Source organism: Zosterops lateralis (genome assembly GCF_965231275.1).
Source record: "Zosterops lateralis genome assembly, chromosome: W".
NCBI lineage: Eukaryota > Metazoa > Chordata > Aves > Passeriformes > Zosteropidae > Zosterops > Zosterops lateralis.
The window spans coordinates 25019814-25042970 of record NC_139801.1 but is presented as its reverse complement, the minus strand read 5'-3'; the positions used below and the strand labels follow the sequence as shown (position 1 = coordinate 25042970).

The window sequence follows — 23157 nt, the reverse complement described above, 5'->3', positions numbered from 1 at the left end:
TTCCCCCACTGACAACCTAGAACAGTTCTCTTGTGGGTCGAACTCTCACAGAAACAGCCGTCTGGGGAAACCTGCTTCCATGTGATAGTATAGGGTTAAAAGGATTTCTAAAGGCATAAGAACCAGACTTAGCTTCTCTGTAACCAGGATGTTATTTTCATGCTATTGTTTTAACCAAACCAAGTATAACTTGCCTAGGTAATAAATTAGGGGAGGAGGGGGAATAAATGTGATTCTTAGTTAAACATGTAAGCCCTGGAAATAAAGTTAGATAGGTCAGGTGGATTTGTACCTGTATAATCATCAATATGACAAATGACATTATTGTTAATTGTAACATTAGTCTGATAACCGAATATGATCATTATCTTAAACAAGAATCTTAAACAAGAATCTTGAGAATCGATTGTTTCAGATTCATGCTTGGGTAAAATCAGTGGAACAATGGGGTTTAATGATTAACATGTATCCTTATGTAACAAGAAAAGTATAAAACTGTGTCTATTTTGAACCTCTGGCAGAGTCGGATTTGGGTATGTCCAGTACCCTTGGTTTCCAGAGCTCTCAATAAGGCACCGCGTATAATCATCTCCAGTGATTATGTGTTGATTCCTATGCTAACATTTTGGCGACGCCAGATGGGACCCTGTGAACGTTGCTGAGGATCTCCTGACCCGATCAAGCTCCAGTCCGCACTGAGGGATTATCAGGGAGCCCATCACACCGGGACCCCCCGCTGCTCACAACGTTCCTCTGGAGAGGTAAGGTGCTTTATTATTTTGGTTTGGTGGTCTGGTCTGGGTGCCTGCTGATAAGATGCAGCAAAAGCTACGCTTGGTTGGGCTAAGGAATTCCTGGTTTGCCTAGGCACCATCCGTCAGTCAATCGCAAAAGCTTTGCAGGTTCGGCAATAGTGGTCTTATGTAGCTGTATATTATGGAGAAGCTGAAAGGGTTAAAAGGGGTTTTGGGGGGCAATTCCTCCATTCCGCATACTTCTCCTTTGGGTTGTTTGTTGGCACATGGGAAGGAGGGAAATTTCGGCCAAGGATTACGGAAGGATAAATTGATTGATTATTGTACTGTATGGTGGCCTGATTACGTTTTGCCTGATAATCAGAGGTGGACGGAGAATGGGTCTTTGCAATCGGAACTTATATCACAGCTGATGGCATATTGTATACGGGAAGGAAAATTTGATGAATTGCCTTACATAGATTTGTTTTTCTACCTGAGAGGAAAACCATGATGGCTAACAGAGTGTAAATTGCAAGGGCTGCAAGGGCTGCTCGTGGAGAACAATCAGTGTCTGGCTTGCATCCAAGATAAGTGCTGCGTAGAACATCTGGTTTTGGGAAAAGGAGGGGGAGCTGATTTGGAAGTTGATTTACTAGTGGGACCCACTGCCCCTACCAACACTCCCTCAACATCAAGTTCCACTCCACTTACTCTCACCCCATCTGATTCCCTTTCCCCTCCCCCGGCTTACGCCTATCCAAAATGCTTCCTCTGGCTATCCTCCTCCCCTGCCAACGCCTGCTCAAAGATTTATCCCTCCACCAGCACCTCCTCAGGGTTACCCTCCTCTCCCACCTACGCCTACATCACCAGCTCCTGTCCCCTCTACCCCCCCAATCCTCCTCTGCCAGAGTTACCCACTGCTCCTATCCTGGGTAATAATCAGGATTTGACTATGGGGTGGGGACGAAAGGGGAAGGGGATGCAGAAGGGACAGAACGGAAAGCAGTGATAGTGAAGAGGATATCTCAGATGCCCCAATAGCCCATCGCACACGAGGAAGGCTGGCCCCAGCGTGGCCTAAGACAGGGAAGGGAATATTAAAAACGGGCAAACAAAAGAAGACGATTATTGCGCCACTAAGACAGGGGGTGGGGCTGATGGACCAGTCTTTGTAAAAGTACCTTTCTCACCTGCTGATCTAGTGATATGGAAGCAATCTGCTGGGACATATAGGGATAATCCAGACAGAGTAGCCCGTGTGGTTAAGATGATAATGAAAACTCAGAATTCTGATTGAGAGGATATTCAAGTAATATTAGAAACCTTGATGGATGATACAGAGAGGGACATGGTATTTCGGGCAGCAAGAGAAAGGGCTAGGGAGGATAAATGAAATGGTTTGGTGACAGGGACTTTAGATTATAATTTTCCCACTGAGGACCCCGAGTGGAACCCTAATGACCCATCTGGAATAGATATGTTAAGGCTAAAAAGGTACCAAGAGTGGATTTCCATAGGTGTTCAACAAGCAATACCTAAAAGTTTGAATTGGTCCAAGTTGTATGAAATCTGACAGGAGAAGAAAGAATCTTCTACTGCCTTTCTAGAGAGACTGAAGGAAGCAGCCAGGAAATATACTGATCTTCAGATAGTGAGCAAGCAAGGGTTCAGCTCGCCTTTATTTTTCTAGTCCAATCACAGGAGGACATTAGGAAAAAGTTACAGAAACTGGAAGGCGAAGGGTTAAGAAGTTTGGACAAGCTTTTAGAGGTGGCTTGGAAAGTGTACAACAATTGAGACAGAGGTTGCTAAGAAACAAGGGCAGAGTCTTTTGGCAGTTCTACAAGGGCGAGGATGTGGCGGCAGAACCAGTCGGGGTGGTAATAGAGGTGGTTTTGGCAGGGGCCGTGGAGGACTAGGCATCAATCGATGCGCCTATTGTAAAATGACAGGACATTGGAAGTGAGAGTGCTCAAACCGGTTTAGTCAGACTAATGAGCCTCAGATAGACAATGCAGCCGGGATTATGGTCTTGTATGGAGGAATACCCGGATCAAAGGAACCGATGGTCACTGCGCTTAGAAGGGAAAGACGTCACTTTTCTTGTAGACACGAAGGCTACACGTTCTGTATTGAATTATATAGAGGGGAAAATTGGGAAGAAGTCGACTGTAATCATTGGAGCCACAGGGAAGGAAGACATCTGACCATTCCTGCAACCCCTAGATTTGAGCTTTGGAAATAAAACTTTAACACATGAATTTTTATATATGCCTGGGTGTCCAGCTCCGCTCTTAGGGCGTGATTTGCTGGCAGCTCTAGAGGCAGTAATTACTATTGAGAATGGTGAACTTATAATGAGGATACCCGAGTCTAAAGCAGGAAAGATTTTAATGATAAAAGAAAAACTGAGTCCTAATATTCCTAAGGAAATAGAGGAGGCAGTGATTCCCTCTGTATGGGAAACGGATGTACCAGGGAAATGTAAATTGGCACAACCAGCGCATGTAGAGTTGAAAGAAGGGGCAAACGCCATATGGTTTAAACAGTATCCTATCAAGACAGAAGCACGGCAGGGAATAGCAAAGATCATTGATCAATTACTAAAGTACCAAATTCTAGAAGAGTGCGAATCGGAATACAATACTCCAATATTCCCAGTAAAGAAACCCAATGGTGACTATAGACTCGTGCAGGATTTAAGGGGCATAAATGAGATAACCAAAGACATTCATCCAGTAGTTGCCAATCCTTATACATTGCTAGCATCCGTCAAAGAGATATACAAATGGTTTACTGTAATTGATTTAAAAGATGCCTTTTTCTGCATACCCCGTGACCAAGATAGTAGGAAACTATTTGCCTTTGAGTGGGAACATCCAGGAAGTGGAAGAAAGACCCAGTTCATCTGACTCAATTACCAATGAAGTATACGAACTCCCCCACCCCATTTGGGAGTCAATTGGCAAAGGAACTGGAGATCTGGACTAAAGAAGGACAGGTGCCAAGAGATCAATACCTATTACTTCAGTATGTAGATGATATTCTGATTGCAACTGAGGAAGAAGCAACCTGCATAAAGGTAATTGAGAGTTTAAATTCATTTGGAATGGGAGGATATAAGGTGTCCAGGGAAAAAGCACAAATTGCCTGACAGACTGTGATCTATCTGGGATGTGAAATCTCACAAGGGCAGAGAAAACTAGGTACTATTTGTATTCAAGCTATTTGTGCTTATCCAGAACCCCAGAATCTACACGAGCTGCGAATTTTCCTTGGGATGACCAGGTGGTGTCGCCTGTGGATCATGGACTATGGACTGGTTGCAGAACCCTTGTATGAGGCCCAGAAGACACAGCCATTCACCTGGGGCAAACCACAGAAAGAGGCCTTCCACAAATTGAAGGAAGCATTGACAACTGCTCCTGCTTTAGGGTTACCTAATCTGTCCAAAGACTTTCAGCTGTACGTACATGAAAGGCAACAACTGGCATTGGGAGTCCTGACCCAACAATTGGGAAGCTGGAAAAGGCTGGTAAGTTACTTTTCCAAACAACTCGACAACGTAAGTGCTGGATGGCCTTCATGTTTACGGGCAGTGGCAGCTACTGTGCTATTGATACAAGAAGCCAGGAAGCTCACGATAGCAAGACACATAGATGTCTATGTGCCACACATGGTGGCCATGGTTTTGGAGCAAAAGGGGGGCCATTGGCTCTCTCCAAGTTGAATGATGAAATTCCAGGTAACCCTGTCTGAAGAGGATGACATTACCTTGAAAACAACTAACCTTTTGAATCCAGCTTCATTTCTAGGTACCACAGCTGTGGAAGGTCCACTAGAACATGACTGTGTGTAAATAATCAAGTACACCTATGCAGCCAGAGCAGACCTGAGAGATGTCCCTCTAGAGCAAGCAGAATGGGAACTCTTCACAGATGAAAGCAGTTTCATGGAAAATGGAATCAGATACGCTGGATATGCAGTAATGTTAGCATAGGAAAGAACACACAATCACGGACTGATTGGGTGCGGTGCTTTATTGAGAGCTCTGGAAGCTGGGGGGCCCTCAGACCCAGATCTCGGGTTCGTCCGACATTCAAAATGAATACAATTTTATACCTTTCTTGTTACATAAGGATTCATGTTAATCATTAAACCCCATTGTTCAATTGATTCTACCCAAGGAACAATGATCCTCGTGATTCTTGCTTAAGATTCTGGTTTGAGAGCATAATCATATTTAGTTATCAAACTAACATTACAATTAACAATAATATCATTTATTGTACTTATGATTGTACAGGTACAGATCCTCCTGACCTAACTTTATTCTCAAGGCCTATGTACTTTAAGAATCACCATCGTCCCCCCTTTCTCCCCCACTACCTAAGCAAAGTTATACTTGATTTGGTTAAAACAATAGCATGGAATAACATCCTGGTTGCAGTGAAGCCAATGTCCCATTCTCCGGGCCCTGCTACCTCAGAAATCATTTTAACCCTATACTATCAGTAACCACAGTTGATAGAGTAGTAGAGGCAAAAGCATTACCACCAAATACATCTGCTCAGAGGGCAGAACTGGTTGCATTAACCAGAGCACTAGAATTGAGTGAAGGAAAGACAGTCAACATATGGACTGATTCAAAATATGCTTTTGGAGTAGTGCATGTACATGGGGCCTTATAAAAAGAGAGGGGACAGCTGTCCTCTCAAGGTACACAGATTAAACATCAAGATGCAGTCCTGCAACTGATAAGTGCAGTACAAAAACCTGAACAGGCAGCGATTATGCACTGCAAAGCACATCAGATAACTCCAAAATCTGTGAGGGAAACAGAAGAGCAGATTGGACAGCCCACCAGGTGACGTGAGAAGCACAGACAACAATGGCATTGATACCATCAAAACTTAATGTCTCTCAGTTTAATTTGCCTCCCCAGCCAAAGTACACAGCAGAAGACGACAGGCTAGCACATCTGCTGGAGGCACAGAAGAACACAGAAGGGTGGTATGTAACCGCACAAGGGCAAATAGTGGTACTCCCCTTAGTAATGAGAGAAATATTACAAATAAAACATAATGAGTGTCACTGGGGTGCAGAGGCATTGGTAACATTGCTGAAACGACGCCTAATCTCTTCACAGATGCAAACAATGGCAAAATCAATAATGTCAAAATGTGAGATCTGCTTAAAGAACAATCCGGTGGCTAGAGGACAGGCACAGTTAGGGACAATTCGGATAGGAATAGAACCAAGAGATTATTGGCAGGTAGATTTTGTAGAACTACCCAGAGCTCGAGGATACAAGTATCTGTTAGTAGGAGTTGACACACTTTCTGGATGGCCAGAAGCCCTTCCCTGTCGCACAAATCAAGCAAAGGAAACAGTTAAGTGGTTACTGCAGGAGATCATTCCTAGGTTTGGGGTGCCCCTAGGGATATCATGAGACAGAGGCCCACATTTTGTAGCTACAGTGGTACGGGAAGTAAGTAGAAAAAAATTGAAACTTTCAAAACCTGACTCCTCCCCCCACAAGTGTTCACTTTTCTACAAACAGCATAGAGACAAAATCTGTGATTTTCAGTCAGTTTCACCAATTTCTTAAATATAGTCTTTAATCAATTCTTTAGGAGAGGAGTCTCTCTTAGTTTACCATGGAATTTTCCCCCACTGACAACCTAGAACAGTTCTCTTGTGGGTCGGAACTCTCACAGAAACAGCCGCCCGGGGGAAACCTGCTTCCATGTGGTCTCCTTCCATTAGCAGTTTCCCAAGCTGCTCATGGGTCATGGAACTCAGGTATCTGGGGTGTCACCTTTTAAAGATAAGCAACTTCAAAGGCAAAGGATTCTTCATCTCAAGGAACAGAGATGTCTTCTCACTTCTTTCACTGGTGCAGGAGCTTCTCATCTCTCTCTGTTCAGGCATCTCATGGGACCACAAGATTCACAGATTCTAATGCAATATTACTCAGTCCATCACAAACACCTTTGCTCAAAAATCCACAAATCATCTCCCCAAATGCATATTTTCCCAACGATTTAAAGGACAATCTACCTATAGAGTTCATTTCCATAGCTCAAACAAGAAAGTCCAGCCAGCAGGCAACTCCTTCATCCTTCCTCTAATTAATCCCTTTCTCACTCTCTCCATCTGACTGTTATGCTAAGTCTTCTCTATGTTCAATCACTTTATTCTCACTCCGAGAAGAGCTAGTGCTCTGGAAGTTCCATCCACTGGCAGGAAAGAGTTAAAGCTTTCCCAGGCCTGTGGTGGTCATGTGGTCTCTCCCAGGCGGCAGCCACAAAGATTTCAAAAAAACCTCAGGCCGACAGATTTCAGAGCAGCCAGGCTAATGGACACCTCCTCCCCCCACCCCTCAGTCTCATCCGGCCTCGGGCCAGCTTCCCCCCATAGAGGGAGCAGCAAGGTGTTTCATAGCTGCTAAAAAAACCAATCCAGTGCTGGGCCGGGGGCACATCATCCTCTCCCCCAGCCTGGGAGTCACCGGGCCAGGTGGGCCTCCCGAGAAACCCTGGGCCCAGGCAGGCCGGGCCATCCCATCCCGCCCCCCCCCCCCCCCCCCCCCTCCAAAGGAGACAGCTGGGACTGCCTTACCTTCTGTGAGGGCGGAAGGAAGAGAGAGATCCCAGGCTTCCTTCTAACTTTTAAGGCTGTGTGACCCAGATGTGTATACCTGCACCCAATTGGCTATTTTGGTTGTCAATTTCAAAGGAAATCACCAATTGCTCCCCACCATCTGTGCTAAACCAACACAGGATTACATAATTCCACTGTGGAATTCCCCACCCTGGGGGAAGTACTGAACATTCCTGCCTAAATGTGACTGTATATAATCTGGGCGCTTTGGGGCTTGAGACACCACCACCACTGGACATCCAGAGAAGGACCTGAACTTCCTCAGGAGGACCAGACCTTACACAGGACCACCACTTTCAACAAGACTGCAACTATCACTTCAACAGGACTGCAACCATTGCTTAATCTGACTGTGACTACCACCCTGACCAACGGGGTGTCAGGTTGTACTCTGTGGTTTTGAGCCAGTTTTTTCTGTATCATTGCATTTATTGTAATTTTTTCTATTAAATTGTTACTTTGACTTGAAATCTCTTGTGATACATGAAGAGACGAGACCCACCAGCAGAGAGAGAGAGTGATACTGAGTGAATCTGGGTGAATCTAAAGTTTATTTGGAAGCATCAGTATATATATCTGTGGAGGCTGTTAACCCAGACAGTAATATAAACACGCTCCCCTGGAGAGAGAGCAGCCCTTATGCTCGAGCTTGTTGCAATCCCCCTAAGGGAGAAACCCTGGCAATAGCTCTCTTTGTCACAGTGAGAAAGTGTGTTACCCCCAACAGGCTTTGCGGCAACTATGTAGACCTTTTGGCCCTTCCCCTTTGCTCCTCCCCCGAGCCCTCAGATGATTGGCCCTGATGTTCTACCCCATCCCCTGCCTTTCCCATATAAACCCCTGTTCCCTCTGACTCTCTGGCTCTTCATCACTGGACCCCTCTGAAGAAGCTGAATAAAGCCTCCTGCGGAACTCCATATGAAGGCTCCATCTCTTCCTTCAGCATTGCCCTGAAGAGCTGATTTCACTAAAGAGCTTGAAATCACTCAGCAGCAGTGCATGTGCCTGTGCCTTTGGGACGTCCTTCTAAGGACGCTTCTCCAGGAATGTCGCGGCACTCTGACCACTGCCCACCACGACATATATCTTTACTTCTAAGAGGATTTTTTTGGCTACAGCTTACAGATGTGATCACAGTTGTACAATAAATCTGTCTTCTTGATATTTTCCATTGTTCTCTCCAAATCCATGGTAAAGGAGTGTAAAGAGTGTGTGTCTGTTGATGTAGAAGTAGAAACTCGTTCCTTCAGTTCTGTCTCAGGTACACACTGTGTCAGAGAGACCTGCTGCTGGTGCTGCTGGCGCTGCTGCCGTCGTTCTCTGTTTAACTCTTTTCTTACACCAACACCTGTTAACCCCACAATCTCTCACAAGGTATTTGTATGGTGTTAATTTTTCCCAATGTTTTATTTTCAAACCAGCACAACCGGATGACCTCCAGAGGTCCCTTTCAACCTCAACCATTCTGGGATTCTGTAAAATCAAACTAATTTAAATTCTCCTCATAAATATTCTTCTTTAAAAAAAAAAAATAAAGTCTTGGATGTGTTGTCTATTCTAGACATGTTACATACTCTCCCCTTTCTCAGTCTTGGTTTTTGATTGAAAAATATGCATGTAACTGGAAACAGCTAGATCTAGATTTTATTGTATAATGCTGCTTTCTCAAGTCATTAAGATTGGGTACACCATATACTGGGTCTGGCAGGAATGGAGTTAACTTTCTTAAAAGCAGCCCATATGCTTGGACCTAGAAGAACATTTATATGAATTGCAGGGAGAAGTAGAAGCTGAAAAGGGTCCATCCAGGAAGAATACTGCTCCAGGTGCTGTTGAGCAACTCCTCAGACAGAGTGGAAGAGTGGAGGATGCTTCTCCTCCTTCTGAAGTGACTTGATTTGCAATTACAGGAGCCAGGTAATGAATGCTCCAACCAGAAATAGGGGGTCCATGCCTCCAGCTGTTGCCATAAGGCCTCCGTTAGCAGTAGTTAGGCTAAGGAGTTGGTTCCTGGTGCAGGCCCATGGGAACCAAACCTGAGAAATGAGGCCTGAGAATCTGCAGATGCAAGGAACAATGTTTAAAGGACTTAGTAGAGCATGTAGTACATATAGGTATACAAATTACTTGTGAAATATGATTACATGGTTACCAATAAAATGTTTTCTATGGTGGGAGTTAAGCTTAGAAAATTAACCTTTATTTTAGCTAAAGCAAGCGTGCAAAATTTATAGCCGTTAGAAAGGTTACCTGGAAGATGAATGTGAATGTTTGAAGTGAAGTATGTGGGATACTGCACGTAGGCTGATGAAGTAAGACTTGTAACAAAGGTATAAAAGATGAGCGTCTTTGTAACCAACTTGGGACACTGACTTTGGGACGCTAGTCCTCAGGTCCCCAGGGCCCTGAATAAAGCACCGCATAAACTGACACTCTATTGGTTTGTGTTTTCTCTCGGGATCGGGCAACACAGCCAGTAATCTGGGTTTACTGGACTGTATGGAACTGATGGACTGCAACATCAGACCCATGAGAGTATAAGGCTTTGGTAGACACAAATGCACAGTGTACCCTAATACCATCAGGGTATAAGGGGACAAAAACCATCTGGATTTCTGCAGTGACAGGAAGATCCCATCTGTTTTCTGTGTTGAAAGCTGAGGTGAGCCTAACAGGGAACGAGTGGCAAAAGCACCACTTTGTTACTGGCCCAGAGGCTCTGTGCATCCTTGGCATAAACTCCCTCAGGAGATCCAAGAGGGTAACACTGGACCTTTTCTGTAGCCATCATGGATGCAGAGAAGATTAAACAGCTACTTTGACTGACCTCTCAGAGGATCCCTCTGTTGTGGGATTGCTGTGTGATCAAGAATAGCAGGTACCGATTGCTATAATGGCAGTTCACGGGTGGCGATATCACATGACTCCATCCATAAGTTGTTTTCGCTCACCCTTTAATAGTCCCATATGGCCAGTGTGAAAGTCTGACTGAGGGTGGATGCTAACAGTGGACTACTGTGGTCTGAACAATGTCATGTCGCCATTGAGTGCTTCTGTAACCAGACATAATAGAATTCCAACATAAACAGGAGTCAAAGGTAGTGAGTGAACTGAAATGCCATAACTGCCATTGCCAATGGATTTTCTCAATGCCTTTGGCAGCAGAGTACAGGCTGGCATTTGCTTTCACATGGAGGGGTGTCCAATACACCCGGAATCAACTGTTCCAGAGTGGAAGCACAATCCCACCATTTGTCATGGACTGTTACAGATTGTAATGGAATAGGGAGAAGCCCCAGAACACCTGCAGTACATCGATGACATCATTATGTGGGGCAACAAAGCAGACAAAGTATTTGAGAAAGGGAAATGAATAATCCATATACTTCTGTAATCTGATTTTGCCATAAAACAAAGCAAAGTCAAAGGATCTGTACAAGAGTTCCAGTTGTTGGGAATAAAATGGCAAGATGGTCATCCTCACATCCCTATGGATATGATTAAAAATATAACAGCTATGTCCGCATCCATTAACAAATGGAAACACAAGCTTTCCTAGACATTATGGGTTTCTGGAGAATGCATATTCTGGGTGTCTTGGTTTGAATAGACAGGTATCTGCCAAGGAAGATTGGAGCCTCCCTTGAAATGCAAGGCCCCCCCCTCTCTTTTTTCAAATTATTATAAATTTGCAATTAAAAGGCTATCAGGCAAAGATTTTGGGAATAGATATAGCAGCTGTTTACTAGAGATATTAAAAATACAAATGTTATAGTACAAAATAATAAGCAAACAAACAAACAAGGAATCTCAGAAAAAAACCAAACAAACCTCTGACAGAGTCAGAAAAATACAACCTGACTCCCTGTTAATCAGGGCGTTGGAAACAGTCCAAAGTCAGCCGTCCTGGAGTGGCAGATGTGGTCCTGTTGGAAGCAGAGATGATGGTCTTGTGAAGCCAGGGGTCCCGAAGTGGGTCCGGTCTTCCTTTGGGAGTCTCGTGGGAAACACTGGAGTGCCTGGTGATACCTGTGGCTCTTTTTTATCTAGGTGGAAAATGGTTGCTCTTCTGCTTTCTAGTAGAGCATCTCACAATAGGGTGATGAAATGTGTCATGCCATTGGTTAGCTTTGATGGTGCGTTAACAAAAGATATTATCATGGGGATAGTGAAAGACTGGGCAGAGATAAGAGATAATACCCCACCCGGTTTTTAACAGCTGGCTTGTTATCAGGGAAGGCGGTTACCCCCTCCCTTCTGGAGTTACAACAGATAAGAAAAACAAAACCTTTGGCGATCTCTTTGTTTTGGTCAAGTACCCTTAAGTATCCAACACTCAGTCTCCTTGGTAACTCATGGTTAAAAAAATTCTTTAAAGTAAAAATTGAGCAAACCTAACCCCCAACACTGGGTTACAGTCAGCTTGTGAGTTCTCTCTATTGAGTGACCTGAAATAAGAACTGTTTCGACTGGGGGCCTGAACAGTGAAAAACCTTTGAACAAATGAAACGGGAGACAGTTTGTATAATAGCCCTTGGGTCCATCCGTATAGGACCAGTTGACACAAATGTGCTCTATGCTGAAGCCAGAAAGCATGGTCTCACCTGGAGCCTCTGGCAGAAAGCATCCTGAAAAAATTGAGATGGACCACTACAGTTTTGGAGCCAGGAATATAGAGGATGTGAGGCAACTCAAGGCCTCCCATATATCACATTTGAGGTTGATTGATACAAAGGCATGGGTGACTGAGTGTAGTGGGTTGAGCACTGGCCAAATGCCAGTGCACCCACTAAAATTATTTACTCATTTTCTCCTGTGATATAAGGATTAGGAGAAGAGTAAAAGCAGGCTCAAAATTTAAAAAGGTATAAAGAAAGTTTTATTAACAGAACTAAAAGAAGAATAATAAGAATCAGCATAAACTTTTAGAACATTTTTCCTCCTTCCAACTCTTTTTCCCTTTCCTACCAACAACATAAAGAGACAAAATTTGGAATTTTCAATCAGTTTACCACTTCAAAATAAATCTTTTTTTCAGTTCACTTAGGGAGAGGAGTTTCTTTTGCCATACCATGGAGACTTTTCCACAAGAAAGAGTTCTCTCGTGGTTTAGTTTTCACAAATAGCAGCCGCCTGGAAATCTGCAATTATGAAGTCACTCCCACGGTTTGGTAGTCTTTCCACAACTACCTCCATAGGTCATCTTAGCCTATGGGGTGCAATTTTAAGGATGAGCTGTTCTAATATAAAAGTTCTCTTAATCTATCTCTGGGAACAGAGGTTTCCTTCTTCTATCCCTGTGTCTTGGTTTAGATAGACAGGTATCTGCCAGGGAATATTGGAGTCTCCCTTGGAATGTAAGCCCTCCCCCTTTCCAAATTATTATAAATTTGCAATTAAAAGGCTGGCAGGCAAAGATTTTGGGAATAGGTATAGCAGTTCTTTACTAGGGATATTAAAAATACAAATGTTGTAGTACAAAAGAATAAGCAAACAAACAAACAAGAAATCCTAAAAAACCCTGACAGAGTCAAAAATACAACTTGACACCTCGTTGGTCAGGATGTTGGAAACAGTCCAAAAGTAAGCCCTCCTGAAATCACAGATGTGGTCCTGTTGGAAGTAGAGATGATCCTGTGGAGCCAAGGGTCCAGAGATGGGTCTGGTCTACCTTTGGGAGTCCCATGGGAACACTGGATGACTGGTGACACTTGTGGCTCCTTTTTATCTGGGTGAAAATGGTTTGGCTCCTCCTCCCTGGGTAGAGTATCTCACAATGGGATGATGTAATGTGTCATGTCATTGGTGAGCTTTAATGGTCCATTAACAGAAGATATTTCCATGGGGGTAGTGGAAGAATGAACAGAGATAAGAAACAATGCCCCACCTGGTTTTAACAGCTGGCTTGGGAGGTAGTGGAAGACTGAGCAGACATAAGAAACAATGCCCCACCCGGTTTTAACAGCTGGCTTGTTATCAGGGAAGGCACTTACCCCCTCCCTTCTGGAGTTACAACAGATAAAGAAAAAATCTCCCCAACCGGGTTTCAACAGATGGAATAGAATAAACATTTTTTTTTTTGTTACAAAACCCAATTCAGCCTGGGGCAAGCTTTCTTATCTCTCATCTCTCTCTGTTCAAGCTTCTCATTAGATTACAACTACTTTGACATCTGCTTGCTTCAGCATGGGTGCCTCTACTCATGGCTGTGGTTAGAAGGCTACTTCCCCCCAATGCATTCCATGAATTATAGAGAATTAGTCTGATATATCATAGTCCATTACCACGGCTTGGCAAAAAGAATTTCAGTTCCTAGGCTTGAAGCATCTCCTCTTTCTCCTCCCTCTGGGCTTTGGCTCTTCTTTCTTTACTGACGTTGGTGTCTTTATGTTGTTCTCTTCACGTGCCTTCACCTTTCCTTTTCTCTGACTCGGGAGAAGATTTGCACCCACAGATTTATCTGTTCTTAAATGGAATTCTACAGCTATGAAAGAGTTAATCTTACCTGGGCCTTGCATTAGGAAATGGCCTTTCATTGTTGTTCATGTGACTCCTGCTGGGCAGTGGCTGTTGGAGGTTGGAGACTCGCAGTGTTGATTTCAGTTGCATAATTTCTTGGGGCACTCGGATGGGTTTTTTTAGCAGCATGATTCTGGTGGTCATGCTGAGGAGAGGCCTGTGCGGGAACCCAGTGGCAACAGGAAGTGGCCTGGATCTCAGTGGGCCTGTGCCAAGGCCCAGCCCCATTCTGGCCTGAGTCACTCGCTATTCACCTGTCTGTCAGCTTCCTGCCAGCTCCTCTCCAGTAAGAGCCTGCTGCATGACATCTCCTCCCCCCAAGGTCAGGCAGAGACAAGTCTCTCTGTGCTGCCATGTGCTTCTTTGTGCTGCCATGTGCTTCTGCAGGCAGGTCCCACAGCCCGTGGCTCAACTCCATCCCATCTCTTCCCACACATTCTCTCTGTCGTCTCTTCTCTAGACTAAACAGTCATAGCTCCCTCAGCTTTTCCTCATAAGAGAGATGCTCTGATTCCTTCATCAAGTCCATAGCCTCTGCTGGACCTGCTCCAGGAGCTCCATGTCTCTCTTGTACTGAGGAGCCCAGAACTGCACACAGCACTCCAGATGTGGCCTCATTAGGGCTGCATAGAGGGTCAGGATCACCTCCCTGACCTGCTGGCAATCCTCTTCCCAATGCACCCCAGGATCTCATTGGCTTTCTTGGCCACAAGGGCACACTGCTGGCTCATGGATAGGTTGTTGTCTACCAGGACCCCCAGGTCCTTCTCTGCAGAGCTGCTTTCCATCAGGTTGACCCCCAGCCTGTGCTGGTGGCTGGGGTTATTCCTCCCCAGGTACAGGACCCTGTACCTGCCTTTGTTGAATTTCAGACAGTTCTCTGCCTATCCCTCCAACCTGTCAAGGTCTTTCTGGAGGGCTGCACAGCACTGTGGGCCACTCCTCCCAGCTTTGTGGCATCAGTGAACTTGCTGAGGAGATATCTGCCCCTTTATCCATCAGTGATGAATAAGTCACACAATACTGGACCCAGTATTGAACCTTGGGGGATACCACTTGTGACAGGCCTCCAACTAGACTCTGTGCCACTGATTATAACCCTCTGGGATCTGCCATTCAGCCATTTCTCAATCTACCTCACTGTCCACTCATCCAGTCAACACTTCCTGAGTTTGCCTATGAGGATGCTGTGAGAGACAGTGTTGAAAGCCTTGCTGAAGTCTGGGTAGACATTATCCACTGTTCTTCCCTCATCCGTCCAGGTAGTTGTTTCATCATAGAAGGCAATCAGGTTGGTCAAGCATGAATTACCTTTAGTGAATCCATGGTGACTACTCCTGATCACCTTCTTGTCCTCCATGTGGATAGAAATGGTCCCCAAAATGAGGTGCTCCATCACCTTTCCAGGGATTGAGGTGAGGCTGACTGGCTGGTAGCTCTGTGGGTCCTCCTTCCTGCCCTTTTTGAACACTGGGGTGACATTTGCTTTCTTCCAGTCCTCAGGCACCTCTCCTGATCACCACAACCTTTTAAAGATGATTGTGAGCAGCCTCACCATGGTGTTCACCAGCTCTCATAGCACTTCTGGATGCATCCTTATAGGACCCATGGACTTGTTGATGTCAAGTTCTGTTGGTTTGAAAGTAAACCAGAGGGAGAAATGTACCCCATACAAATACTTTGAGAGACATTTTAGGTCAGAGTAACAATTTAATAGAAATATTACAATAAATGCAACAATACAGAAAAACTGGCTTCAACCCACAAAGTCAGAGTACAACCTGGCACTCTGTTGCTCAGGGTGGTGGTATCAGTCCAATTAAGCAGCGATTGCAGTCCTGTTGAAGTGATGGTTGCAGTCTTGTCGAAAGCAGTGGTCCTGTGGAAGTTTGGGTCCTGTGGAAGTTCAAGTCCTCCTCTGGATGTCCAATGGTGATGCTGCTTCCCTGAGTCATTGTAAAGATAAAGAAACATTACCCTTCCCCGCAGGGTTTGCCTCTTCTCATTTTAACACCCACCTTATATCCTGGGGGTTTGGGTGTGCATTGGGCATACAGCAAAGAATCCATCATTAACAGTTCATTATGTAGATGGGGATAGAATACACAGTTTGACTACACCCATATATGCACTCTTTCCCCTGAAACAACAAGTTTGCCTAGGTGTTCTCTGACCCAATTTCCTTTGATCAAGGGAAAGTTTTCCTTCACCCTTTTTATTTCATGTTACGGGTATTTGTGCTGGTTTGAAGGTAAACCAGCGGGAGGAATTAACCCCTCAGAAATACCTTGCAAGAGATTTCAAGTCGGAGTTACAATTTAATAGGAAAGTTACAATAAAGGCAATAGTACAGAAACAGTGGCTTAAACCGACAAAATCAGAGTACAACCTGACACCCTGTTGGTCAGGATGGTGGTAGCAGTCTGATTAAATGGTTGTTGCAGTCCTGTTGGAGTGATAGATATGGTCTTGTTGAAGCAGTGGTCCTGTGGAAAGGTCTGGTCCTTCTCTGAAGGTCCAATGGTGGTCCCTCCAAGTCCCCAAACCTTGAGATTATATACCCTTAAATCCAGACAGGAATATTCAGTACCTCCCCCAGGGCAGGGAGTTTTGCAATGGAATTATGTAATCCTATGAGTCACAGGATATTTTGAGGAGTCCTTGATGGCCCATTAGCAGAGATGACCACCCTTTTAGGCTGGGTGTAGTTATCATGTGAAGACAGAGCATATTACACTCAGCTCATAGGTGGGGTATGCAGCTGTTACAAACAACCCACCATTAACAGTTCAACAGAAGGTGATGTAGGTGGTGGTAGACTACGTACTTTGGTTACACCTTACATTGTAACCCAAGACAGTATTGCTCTGTAATATGCCCTCCAATCATTATTCTAAAAAAACACATATCTGCAAGTCTATTTTTTAAAGATATTATGTCTGTAATTTAGTATCAATAGAGAAGTACCAACAAGTTATATTCAGGATTTTTATTAGTGAGAGGTGACATTAAGGTCACTAAGATGATGGTGTTGTCAGAATGATTTTTTTGCCTTTTTCTTTTATATATTCCCTGTATTCTTGACACATATATTTGTAGCTCTGTAGCCTATTATTGTATTTGTAGCTAGCCCTAGTACTTTTCCCTGCCCTGATAGGCAGAAAGACAAAACACATTTCAGAGCTCCAAGCCAGCAGTACAAGGCCCCTATTCTATCTTTGTTCTTCATGGGAACCAAGGTTGAGACCAGCTCTTTGAGACATATTTTTATAAACAAAGTTTAGTTGCTCTCTGAGGGGGGAGGATTTAGAAAGTGTTGAACCGGAGAGAATTGCCTCACTACTTACGTTCCTAATTGGTGACTTTTTTCAGTTATTCTAATTTGCTAAACTTATAAAACTGTATTCACCCCATGCAGAGGTGGGCATTTGTGGATGTTTTCCATATCTGCCCCTTGGAGGCCTCCAATAAAGACCAGCCCTTATATTACCTCCTATATGAATATTATCTTGAAACTTTGTTGTTTCATTTCTATGACAGCATACAGCTCGACTGTATGCCTCATAAAAGGAGGAGGGACTTGGCTACAGCCAATCCCTGATCATGAATGTAAACTATTGGCCAGTAAGCTGGGTGGTAACCAATCATAGCCAATCAGATTCGAACACAGAGTCTTTTGAATAGCCTATATAAGAGCCAGGCACACCATTAAAGACACTCTCTGCTGCACAAAACTGATGTTGTCATCTCTCTGTCTCCCTCAGCCATGACATATGGTGATACCATGATGTGATGACGATTACTAAGCCACGAGAAAAACAAAGGAGACGGAGCACCAGAGAGGAACAGCCGAGAGCTATGAGGAAGTTACAGCTAGAGCTGCAAAAGAAAATGGCCAGAGATGTGAGGGGAAAAAACAGCCTGCAGAGCTGTGTGAAGGAATGCAGCCAGAGAGCTGCAGGACAGCCGATGAGTTATGATCGTCTAGAAGAGAACATAAAAAGGTGAGCTACTGCTGGGTAGAATGGGTGGTACAATTTCTGCAGAAGATCAAGCCATAGTGAATATTTGAACTCTGTTCTTAAGTAAAAGAGGGGTTGAGCATGATGAAGAGGCTCTAGAGACTTTATTACAGTTTTGCAGGATCCATGGTGTAGAAATCACCATAGATACTGCCTTTAATGTTAAAATGTGGGAACAAGTAGGACAATAGGTTTTGGACTGCCTCTAGAGGCGATGAAATTGCTATAAGTGTTTTAACTACTTGGAGGATATTAATGGATGTTATATGTGTGTATTATAAAATTGGCTTTTCGCAAGATGTGTGCTATATGATTAATAACATAGTAAGGATATAGGATATAAGTTTATTTCTGCTATTGGTAAAAGAAGATTAGATATAATGGGAGTAGTTGATGTAAGTATGCTTAAACTGTCTGTTTGGTTGGGATAACATCCAGTGAACATGTAAAGAAGACTGCTACTGATACACCAACTATCAGCATCTACCACCTGCAGAAAGCACGGACCAAGGCCCAAACTGGAAGCGATAAAAAGGACACAGACACGAAACACGCATGCTCTAAAAAGGCAGACCCAAGAAGGGACCATGCAAAACAGTTCCTGGAATATGGAAACTAGTTTATGGAATTTTATGAATATTCATATATCGATATAACGGGAAGGGTATTTAACGAGTATCCCTGAGAAAGCAAGGGGTGGACTTGGCTGAATGCCAAGTCACCCGGCCGGCCGTTCTTGGTTTTTTCTTATCTCCTAATTGTCTTAATTATTTTATTAAACATAGTTTTTTTAAATTTACCAAAAAGTGAACCTCGTTTTTCACAATGGATATGTTAAAATTGATAAATTCAGAAGCGGCTGCAAATAAACCAGTGCCAGTCGATCAAAATGGTGGAGAGCATGTGGCATCAGCATGCAAAACCCCAAGATGGCGGATGCCACGTGCTGCAGATGCTGATCCCCCAAGAAGGCAGATGCCATGTGGTGTGGGAGTTGCCCAAGATGGCAGAGCCCGTGTGCCATGGGGGGCAGCCCACAGGGGAGAGGGTGCCACGTTGGGCACATGGGGGAAGTGACTGGAGGGGGAGTGGCCATTGTTTGGGCTCCCCAGCTCTGCAGTGCAGGAGCACCATGCTTTTGGGACTGAAGCCCCCCCGCCTCGAGTGCCAGATTCCCCTGCAGTGCCGGCACAGTGGCCAGAGCCACCCGTGCAGCATCTGCAGGAGCCATTGGCCATTTTTCCATGCCCAACGTGTTCATGGAAGCACTCGGCCTGCCTCCGCCTCCAGTTTATTGGTACAGTCCTGGACCCCTGCTGATAGCCTGACCTTCGCTTGACACTCCCACTCACAGCAACGCCACACCCCTCTGAGAAGCTCGAAGCATTGCAGCACCAGAAGCCGGAAGAGAAGCTGGCAGCCCCTGAGCCGAGGCCCCCACCAGCGCCAGATGCATCTGTGCAGCCTGTGCAGCAACTGCTGAGCTGCCAGCATCAAAAGTGCCTGCACAACAGTCAGGGTTGCCCCTGCCATGGCACTCGGGACTCCCTCTGCCTCAGCTGCTGGAACCCAGAAGTGCACCAGAACCCAGAAGTCCAGCAGCTCCCAAACCCGTAAGTGCCTGCAGCACGCTGCCAGAACCTGCTGCCGACCCATACAATTGCAGCATTCCCAGTCCTGAGAAGTAGAGGGACAGCACCTGAAGACACAAGCACCTCGTCCCCCAACTCGAGCCTATGTGACCAGCTCACAGGGAGGCTCAGCTGGAATAGATGTTTCCACAGACAATGCAATAACTATAGACTCATTAAAGGTACATAAAGTCCCCCTTGAGGCCCTTGGGCCTATAGGGAAAGGACTGAGTGCACTATTGTTAGGAAGGTCAAGTGCAACATTGCAAGGCATTTTTGTTCATCCAGGTGTTATAGATTCTGACTACATGGGACAGATTTGCACCATGGTGTCAACACCTATGCCTCCTGTGACTATCCCAGCTAAAACTCCCATTGCCCAAGTCACTCTTTTTAAGTCTTGTCGAAACTGTGAGGAGACAGAGGCTTTGGATTGATGGGAGAGCCTTAAGTGTACTGGACTCAGGTCATTTCCGATCGGAGACCAAACATGGTTTGTACACTTACAATGCCTCGGGCAACTCTGTCCCACACTAAGGTTAGTGAGATGATTGGCACCAGAGATAATGTCACCATCATATCTGCTAACACATATCCCAAATCCTGGCCTACCACAGCTGTGGGACCTGCTGTTGCTGGCCTTGGGGGCACCACACAGTGTTACTTAAGGAGTAAACCAGTGTTAGTCAAGAATCCAGAGGGACAGACAGCCACAATCCATCCATATGTCACTGCTGCACACAAGTTTCCCAGATATGTCCTGAAGTTTGTTATAGTGTTTATTGTCATTGTTGATCTACATCCTACTGGAATTATTGGTCAATGGGACACACAGTGGTCTGACCCACTATACATTTTAAAACAGATCTTTTTTCCCCACTGACCTAAAGGACATCTGAATGTCACCTTGTCTCAAGTATTTATTTTTACTAAGCTTTAAACTCAATGCCTGGCATAAACAGGGATCCAGCCATAAGATATTATGTGATGTTACTTGTGTACATTCCTTTGATTATTCGTAAGTTGTTTATGTTGGGGAACTTTTTCAGTAAATACTAATAAAGGTTTGTTTTTAAGATATGTTAGGGAAAATCCTCCCAACCAAGGCCTTGGCTCTGGCCAAGTCATGGCCCTGGCTGGCAGGGAAATATGCCATCAAACCCAGGTGTTTCTGTCCTAAAAATGAAATCAAGTTACTATGACTTGTAAATTTGGTCTTATAAAACCTAGAACCCTTTTCAAGGTAAAATTGGAAGACCTACCCAGGCAAGGCTTTCCAAGTCCTTGCTAGGAACAGGGGCTCCTCAGCTATAGCCAACCCTGGGAGATGGTAAGCATTTAAGCGGTTGTAAGTATTTTTGTTTAGTAGTGCTTATTGTTTTGTTGGATGTATTCTTTTATTGTTCATAATAAAAGTGCATATTATGCTAAACACCCTTCTGAATTTAATAGGTTAAATTATGTTTATGTTATAGTTGTTAAGGCTGAAAACAGAGGTGAGTACTGATAACCTATTCAGCTACCACATAAAACAGAGCTTATTTGTCTTGATGCAAACCCATCTTAATGGTACTATACAGTGGAATGGGAATCAAAGACTGGAAAAATTATCAGCATGGTTGCTCAGTGCTGTGCTCTTTCTGCATTTTCTGTTTCAGTGTCTAAAGGCAGAGTGTCTGGATTTGGAAAGACAGGTGTCTTCTAGGGAAGGCAGGGCCTCCCTTGGAATGGAGAATGCAAAACCCCTGCCTCTGAATTATCATAATTTTGAAAATTAAGGGGCTCTCAGGCAAAGGATTGGGGATAGGAATAACAGTTCTTTACTAGTATGTATAACAAGGCAAACAAACAACAACTACAGCATTAATAATAAACAGAACCCAAAACCCAGTGACAGCTTCCCTGACCGCAGGCACTTTCCCCTTTGGTATAGTTACCGTCACAGCCAGCGGGGAGTGCTGGTAGGCTCCCGGTGAGCAGAGCAGGTGTGATGATCCCCACGTGGCTGGAGGGCAATGGTGGCTTTCTCCGAGACAGGAAGGGATGGAAGATATGTATCAGAAACTCCAGAGCTGTGGCTGAAGATGCGGGAGGTTTCAGCACAAACTATTGCCTACCCCCATTGGGATGAACCTTTGGTAAAGCAATTGTTGATTCATCTGGATTCAATTGAAATTTTGCAAAAGATCCAGGAAAATGGACAGAAAACCCTGGTAACTGTTCATCACAATGTGAGGGAAATACATAATGTAATGGAAAGGGTAAGAAACTATGCCGAACACAGGTGGTGGGATACTCTTGTTGAGTGGTCACTTACTGCCACAAGTGTCCTGAACAAATTGTGTCATCCCATCATTGTCCTTTTGATTTTAGTTTTGATTTGTTTTATCAGCAATCTTATTCATTATGAATTGGAGAATGATGAAACAGTTAACACAATTGACATTTATAATGAATGCACACAATTTGACCAATGTCCTCTCCCCTGTAGACATACCCGAGACCATTGACACAAAGCGAACTATATGAGTAAGCCATAATTATGGATTATAAATAGATTATAAAATTTGGATGTGTGTTTTGAAATAATTTTTTTGTAATCTTGCAATTTTTTATTGTGATTTGTTTTGATTATTTGAAAAAAAAGTCTTAATTAATATTGATCATATTTTGTTTTGATTATACTTTCATATTTTCTTCTCCTATTTTTCCTTTTCCTTTTTCTTTCTCTGTCTCTCTCTCTCTCTCTGATGTACTGTCTCTGTTTTCCAGGATATGCTACCAACGTTGATGAGTCCTGAAGACTTCAGAACACTATGGAGCCCTGGTGATGGAGCTCTCTTGACGACAATCATGAGTCATGAGATGGTGTAAGAGACTGTCTAAAGATCCCTCATCTGCTTCACGACCACCTTCAAGGACAAAGATTGAAGCCCTCCAAGGACTGAGACTGAGACCCTTAAAATTCTAACACAGGGATGCTGGCCTGACTGAATGTTTGCCAAGTGTTGCCTGCAGGTATGTTTGCTGGACCAAGACTGGTTTCCCATGGGAATCAGTCCTGAAACAATGGGTCCTGCTCGCTGCTGGGACGGGCTTGTCCTATTCAGAACTGACACGTCTGTACTTGTTTGCAACGGACTTTCTCTAGCTGTTCCCTTGACATACCATCTCTTTCCCCCCCCGGCAGACCTCGTAAGTCTATAAAAGACCCCTGAGTTAACCAAAGACCTTGAGATCTCCCCACGGAAGAAGACGGATCTATTGGCCGTACCACGAGGATTTTGTCTCTCCGTTGGTAGCTATTACCCATCCCCTCTTTCTCTCTCTATCCTTTATTTCCTTTCTAATCTTTCTATCGCATTTTCTGTGGGCACTCAATAAAGGTACATTTGTTTCGATTAATACTGAAATCCCCTCTGTGTTGTTTTTGCACTCTGGGTTAACGAACCATCATGACCCCCGCTTGCATTAGCAGATCGTGACACAGGGGTACCATGCCTCCAAAGGACTTGCTTTTGAAGGCCCAGGACAGTGTTCCGAGCAGTAGCATGAGGCACAGGGTAGGTCTCCAGCCAT

At 44.4% G+C, this 23157-nt stretch overlaps 1 long non-coding RNA gene across 1 annotated transcript; it reads left to right on the top strand.

The window, feature by feature from the left end:
* Positions 1-530: 530 nt before the first annotated feature.
* On the top strand, positions 531-22955 carry LOC310922130. The gene is made up of 3 exons (XR_014592299.1): positions 531-761; positions 17690-17929; positions 22351-22955. It is a non-coding gene; the product is annotated as an uncharacterized lncRNA (long non-coding RNA).
* The last annotated feature ends 202 nt before the right edge of the window (positions 22956-23157 follow it).